We start from the raw sequence: 6,041 nt of genomic DNA on the forward strand, positions 1-6,041 counted from the left end.
TGAACCGGTACTAATGCCTCAAACCCCATTAATACCGGTTGGTGGCTCGAACCGGGACTAAAGGTCTAACCTTTAGTCCCGATTGGTGCCACGAACCGGTACTAATGGGCATCGCATCCTTTAGTCTCGGTTCGTGGCACCAACCGGGACTAAAAGGTCCAGACGAACCGGGACAAATGGCCCACATGGCCCCTGGGCGCACGAACCGAGACTAATGCCCCCATTAGTCCCGGTTCTAGACTGAACCGGGACTAATGGTCTAACCCGGCCTGGACCAAAGCCCTTTTTTCTACTAGTGATCTGACCACTAAAAAACAGATAAACAAACAGGATTTGAATCATAGGTATGAGCAAAGAAACCCTAACTAAGACACGAAAACAACACAAAAAATAAGAACCAAGAATCACAAATACCTCGAAAAGACTAGATGCAGCACCACAATCCCGTAAGCAACGAAGCCCTCACCTGCAAAACACAATACAGAACAACAACAAAAAACCATGCAATCAGATACAGAGGAGGAAAGGAGTAAATGAAGCAAGATAACGTAAATCAGATAAAGAACAATCCAGAGATGAAGCAAAACGAGCAAGAACACCACGAACCCTAGCTCTTGGGAGGAAGGGGGAAAGACAAAGCAGAGAATGAGGTGAAGCGGTCGGGAGAGACTGACTGACACAAACAAAGAGGCGAGGGGATAAGAAGAGAAGACGTCGATGCTCGGGATTCCTCATGCGGGCCGCGCGCTGGGCTCCAAGGCCAGTTAACGGGCGCGCACGACGCATAACGGGCGCCCGCGGCGCAAAACGAGCCCAACCAAGCAAAATCGGCTGACCCAGAAGCAGTATCAGTCGATTTACAACACCACCAACCAGCCACCAGCCGCAACGCAGAAAAAAACCAGATCACGAATCTCAAAGCATAAAACAACGGCCAGAAAATCGACTGACCCTAAATCAAAAAATCAGCTGACTGAAAAGTAGCTAATTCGATTCATTGGAGCCACTGTGGCTACTCTAGCTAGCATGTGGTCGTGTGGGAGCCGAGATCGACGAACGCAACGCACGCATGCATGCAGGACTTGTTGGCGGTACATCATGCAGCTTTCGTTATCATGCAAGCAATTTGGAAGAAACTAGGGATGGATGAGTTTATTGATAAAGCTTGCAAGGTTGATCGTGCTGGAGTGGCGATATTTGGAATACCTTCTACTTCTTCCAGATCAAGAGTTGAGTATTATGGGGTATCAAAATGTACGAGAAATGATAGCTATTTCAGCTTGATACTTGTTAGAGTTGTGTCGAATATTATTGTACAAGTAGATTATAGTTGGACTTGGTTTTGGACTATGTGTAGACAGAGTAGGAGTTGCGTCCTAATAGGACACTTGTATCGTAGGCCTCTTATATAATGAGAGGTTAGACACACGATGTAACCTATGCCAACATAATAGCACGGGCACGCGGGGGAGCCGGCGGCGTGTGTCGGCGCCCGGGCGGCCGGGGTGCGGTATTTTAGCGGTGTCATGGGGAGGAGCTCCCGTAGTCAGGCCCGGGATGTAGGTATGATGATGAATCTCGTTAACAAATCTCGGTATCGTGCTTGGGTGATTGCTTGGTCCTCGGTAGATCGATGGAGCATCTCGGGTTTATTCTAACAGTACCTATGGTGGGAAAGACGAAAATTAGTGCACAAGAAATTAACTCAGAATGCAAATCAGATATCAATGGTGATCATAGCTCTCACATCCAACTTTGTAAATGCATCATTTTTAAAGAGGTCCATGAAAAAAGGGGGTTGGTACTGTCCTCCTAGGGGTTTTGTGAAACTTAATGTTGATGCCTCCTTTGATCATCACATGCTGAAGGGTACGATGGAGTCAGTCTTGAGAGACGACAAAGGTAGGTTTATTGCAGGAGGAAATGAAAAAATCGACTATTGTGCGGATGTTCTGATGGCTGAAGCTCTAGCACTCAAATTTGGCCTAAAACTTGCGCAAAGGGCGGGGTGTAATCGCATAATTATCAACTCAGACAATGATTGAGACCATGCATGCAGGACAGAGGACAATCAGCGGGTGCGGCGGCGGCAATTTTCGAGGACTGCTTTCACTATGCCTTTGATTTTGTCATGACTAGATCGAACACTGTAATAGAGAGGCAAATAAAGTAACTCATGAACTTTCGAGATTAGCTAGATTTTCTTTGACTTCAGACTGGTTTGAGGAGCCCCTAAATAAAATTGTACTGATCCTCATAAACGATGTAATGGTTATCTCTAACGATTAAGTTTTGTTTTAATTTTAAAAAATAAAATTTGAATAACGTTGCCACTACCCGGCCGCAGGATCTTGCTAGTACAAAATCTGAGCTTCCCGGCCCCTTCTCAATTAATCCTCACGTGCTCTATTGATCGGTTGTGCGCCGGACAAGACACTCCTCCTGACGGCGACGGAGACGAAATAACAGCCGAATCGTGTAGTTCTCTAATCGATCCGGTCATCTAATTTTAAGGAGCAGGTGAGCTTTTTCTAAACAACGTTTGGGTGGATAATAGCAAGTTGATTGATTGGGTGCTTGAACACTTGTGCTAATATAATATACTATTTTTGCGAGCTTTGATCACTTATTGCAGTTCCAGATGATGTGGTGGCGCGAGTGCGTCGTGTCTTGTTCGTGACAGATTGGGACACGTATAGCCACGGTCAAAACGAAAAGTTATTTTAAAAATATATAAGAACTTCAAAGTGACGGTTGTTGGCGATCGAGTGCAAAGCAAGCTAGTCTTCTTAGATGGTTACAAGGACGGAGCTAACATGAACGGCAATTTCTCTGTTAATTGTCCCATCAACATCAACTAGGTAGGTGGAGTAATGTTATTCATTCAGTCATAATCGGCATAAACAGCCAGCAATTTTGTGCTACTCCGACAGCGTGGAGAGCAGACGTCAACAAGATGACTTGTACAGACGGCGCTATCCGCCATGCGCGCGCAACCTGATCGGTCTAGCGCGAGCGCGGCTGGCCACCCAGTTCGATCGGGTCCGGCCGGCGTTCGTGGCAGGTTCCGATCGATCAGTCGATCGAGCGCGACGCCCCCTCCCCCTGTGCCGCCGCACTGGAGCCATGCATCCGTGGGGTGTGTGTGGATAGGCAGAAATCCACACGGCCAGCCAGCCTCGAGCGACAGGGACGCCGGCCGGCCGGGCCAGGTGAACTAATCGAAAGCGGCGCACCCGGTCGATCCGGAGGATCCAGCAGCGCAGCGCCACCGGTTTTCGATCGTATCGGGAAGGGAACGACAGCCGACGGCGACGTGGAGTGGATGCCCCGGGCCCGGGCCCGGTTCCGACGACAAACTGCTGTCTCGTCGTGCGTGCGCGCGCGCGCCCGTGGGCGTAGGTGTGCCGGCCGGAGCCTTCCGAGAAGAGGTAGTAGCGGCCAACGTCGTCGCACGTGCGATCAGGAAATTTTTAAGAGCTGGTGGCGTTCCACTTGTGTTGCTATCGATTCGTGCCCAAGTTAAGTTGCGTCTGGAAGGGCGGCACGGCAAGGTGCGCGGCTGGACGGACGGACGTGACGCGCGCCCATCACCGCGTACCCGCCCGCGCACCAGCGGATGCCATCGGCATCTAGTAAGCTCTCGCCGAGACACCGAATCCAGCAGCAAGTGAGGAGGGCATAGCACACACACAAACAGAAAAGGAACGAGCCGCGAAAGCGAACCGATCGGGCAACGGAAGGTAAAACAGAGGTCAGCGAGCTGCGTGTGTGATCGCCAAACATAGAAAGATTCGGGCCGGGGCGACAGGGACTCCCGGAATTCGTCCGGTGCCGTGATGTGACGGGCACCGATGGCGAGATCCTGCAAGCAAACAGAACTGTTAAAGATCGCCAAGGAAGCTGCTGGGAATCTGACGGTGTTTTCTATTCGTGGCCTCGTGCGGTAATTTCATTCGCTCAGTTGTATTATTGGATACGAAATGAAAGTACCGACCGGGACACCTGTTTCTTTCCGTTCTTTATTACACCTGAGACCTGACCTCACGTCGTTCAGGATGATGGCGTAGCTACCTAGCTGCTGCTTCACTCGGATGATTTTTCTTTTTGATATTAAGGGTTGTAATGGTGAAGTTACGTCTGTAATGCATAGTAGCATAATTTAGTATCTTAGGTTGTCATATTAATTGACATGCATGACACAAAGTAGTACAACATTTAATATGATACGGTATCATGATATGATACCACATCCTCTCTTTCCTTATTTAATTGTGTGCCACATAATCCAAAAAAATTTGGTTGACATGCATGATATCATTTATGATACTCAGATTACAACCAGTCTTATTTGGTTGGTTTGCGCTTGGCCTTGCGGCGGCAATGGGTCAGTGAGCAGTGAGCAGTTTGGCGCTACTGCCTACCATGTGCCGCGGCAACATCGATCAGCTCTGTAGTGCCGGTGGAGGCCATGCTCTTAACTAAAGGTTATGTTGTTGCTCTCTACACATGTCAGAACGTGATAACACGAATGAATGTCATCTTGGAGGACGACGGGCTTCATGTGATAGACGAAGTTTTGATCATCCACTCCTGTAAAAGTATTTTGTTTCAAATATATAGAGTGCATTATAAAAGTATAGTTCAAATATCAAATATAATAGTAGCAATTTTCGTGTTGTAAATATTGCTTAGTTTTTCCACGGGGATGGATAACTTTAAGATGCTTCTCGCCGCCACAAAGTCCTCTTCCTCACTGTCTGGTTTTATCAGCCTTTCTTGCATCCGGCGGCCGATTTTGGCATGAGGAGGTGGGGGAGACTATGGATCTTTGCGCTCAAGGGGAGCCTTGCTTTGGTTTGTTAGGTTTTGGTGTCTTCGTGTTGGTCGTCCGAGTGCTGGAAGCGACGATTCAGTGGAATAAGTACATTCACCGTCATCCCCATCGTCGTGTCGCTGGTTCGAGCATTGCTATGGGGCGTGCGAGGTTTGGTTTTTCCAAAACCGATTTGTCGGAAAGATCCCCCGAGGTAGGCCCATGAAGAGGATTCAGCCCAACAAGGCTAAATGGCCCTAGTCTTTGCCAAGAGAATCACTCGGTTGGGCCGGCATCATCAGCCCATCCAACCGTCGTGCGCCATGTCATTCATCCAACTGAACCACACGTGGGGCATTGAAGACTACTGTTACCAACGATTCTTCACTTTGTCACCCCAAGATAAGGTGAAGTCAGGGTAAATTCTAGAAAACCTCGATAGGTTCAACGAGATTGACAAGATTTCAAGACACATACATTGTAACCATCATGTTCACACACGAGAAGAGCCATCTAGCAGGAGTAGGGTGTTACCCATAGAACAGGGATTTGAATCATGAGTATTCCCATGAAATCCCGGCGACAATCGGTCTATGTGAGAGAGTCACCAACGGTGATGTTTGTGTCTTGATTTGTGGTAAAAGTTGATGGTCTCGTCAACAAGATCTTGCTGAAGTGCATTGGCATTGATGTGGGATTGGTTCTCCTCATATGGCTTTCACCTTTTTCTCCAGGTTGATGATTTGTGCTTCGAATCATCGTCGATGGTGTCTCCCAGAAACGCACAGTTGATTTATGGTTGTGCTTCCAAAGATTCACTGGCTCTAGGGATGCAGAGTAGGTGGGGCATCGAGTTAGGCTTATATATTAAGGCGTGTTGTTGGCTTGTACAGGTCGGAGACGACGACAAATTTTTATTGGCTTTGTTTGTGACTTTTACTTATGTCTGGGGTGTTCTTGCAAGGCCCGTGACTTCATTAATATATGGCTCATGGCATTCGGTAAAAAGAAGAATGTTTGAGTGGTGAACAACATGATATAAATATGCGACTAGAGGGATTAGATATTTGGGCCGTTGGTTTTGATGACTCACCCTTGATTGTTGATTCCTATGCCCCCATCGTTAGTGCAGTGACGTGATCGTCAGTCCTGAACTTGTACCTTAAATCCCTGTTCACTCCTTCTCAACGTTGTCGCTCCATCTAGCTTGGTCCAAACTCACCCC

This window comes from Triticum dicoccoides, chromosome 1B (assembly GCF_002162155.2).
Source record: "Triticum dicoccoides isolate Atlit2015 ecotype Zavitan chromosome 1B, WEW_v2.0, whole genome shotgun sequence".
NCBI classification, from domain to species: domain Eukaryota; kingdom Viridiplantae; phylum Streptophyta; class Magnoliopsida; order Poales; family Poaceae; genus Triticum; species Triticum dicoccoides.